Source organism: Montipora capricornis, chromosome 6 (genome assembly GCF_036669925.1).
Source record: "Montipora capricornis isolate CH-2021 chromosome 6, ASM3666992v2, whole genome shotgun sequence".
NCBI classification, from domain to species: domain Eukaryota; kingdom Metazoa; phylum Cnidaria; class Anthozoa; order Scleractinia; family Acroporidae; genus Montipora; species Montipora capricornis.
In genome coordinates this window covers 9585902-9587288 of record NC_090888.1, presented here as the reverse complement: position 1 = coordinate 9587288, position 1387 = coordinate 9585902, and the positions used below count along the sequence as shown (strand labels likewise).

Sequence of the window (1387 nt, the reverse complement as noted above, 5' to 3'; positions counted from 1 at the left end):
GAGATGGAATTATTGAAAATCCTTTGTAGCAAAGATACACAGGTCATCTTGAAATCTGGCATTACGTTGCTGTAGGGAGTGGTCAAGGAAAGCTCTAAAACGATTAATTTTGTAATAGTCTTCAGGAGGAGGGGCTTGAGCATTTGCTCTACTAACTTGTCTTTGAACTATTCTTGAACTGAAACACTTCTTGCCAGATTGACGCGGCTTCAGTGTAGAGGTAGTGAAGAGGTGGTGATGTCTTGCATCAATGTCAGCTCGCATTTGGCTTAGATCTGACTTCAAACTTGCAATTTCATCCTTGCTTTCAAAAGATCCATTTCTTTCCTTTGTTGTTCAACTGTTAAGGGCCTAGTTAAATCCAATATATGTCTGATGACAATTACCAGGGGGACAATGAAAGAGAACGTGACTGGATTAATCAAGTTGTGTGAATCATTTCTACTTTTTAATATTCCAATTTCCAATTGTTGTGTTCTCAGTTACCTGTACGTCACTCACTGTTCAAAGTAATGTCTTCCAGTAACCGGCGAATTAATTGTTGGTAAAAGTTCAACAATCCTGTCCATGCCATCAATTCTGGAGATCCATCTTGTTCTGCACACATCTATTAGCACGCGGTGCTTGTTATTAGCCAGTAGTTCTCTAATTTTGGCTTTTAAACACTGCTGTCGTTTTGGTGAATTGGTGAAAAAAACAGAAAGTGCTCTCACAACATTCATCATGGTACTTACAAATGCTAAGGAACAACAAACTGCACAAAGATTAAGTCGATGGTTCGGTCAGTTCGCCTCGTCTGCTGAAAGAGAAACTTTTTCTCGCGTGACAAATTGTTTATATTTTCCAACCGTTGTTATCATCTCGTTCTGAAATCAGTGTTTTAGAAATATACCGCGCATTCCTTGGTGCAGTATTAAGATGTCCTTGCAGAGTTTGATCACCACTGTCAATTCGAAATATATTGCTAGGAGTGCCTGAAAATTGCCTTGGAGATTTTCATTACTTGGATCGTCATCTTGACGGCCTCTCAAAGCTAAGTTATTACGACCACAGAAAATACAGTTTTAAACAATGACCTCACAATTTCACGGTTCCTTGCGATTTGTTCACCGTGAGGTTGTTTAGCTGTTGATCGATTGGGACAATTTGTTGCAGTTTTCTAACAAAATTACTCATGGCAATGACAGATAAATTATGCACCTCGCATCTCCCATTAGAATGACGTGCAAAACGGCTCATTGCTGTTGTGCAAAACGCCACCGGCGCCTTGTCTAAAGCCTGGTTTCCATATGATCTGTAACGGTCTGCAATCGGTCAACGACACGGTCGTAATGGTCGGGAAAGATGAATCTAGTTCTACTTTCCCGACCATACGACCGTGTCGCAG

The 1387-nt window shown here is 40.5% G+C and overlaps 1 pseudogene; it reads right to left on the bottom strand.

Annotated features, from left to right (window-relative positions):
* Positions 1-607, bottom strand: part of LOC138053194 (uncharacterized) — a 9039-nt pseudogene extending 8432 nt beyond the window's left edge.
* Positions 608-1387: the final 780 nt, after the last annotated feature.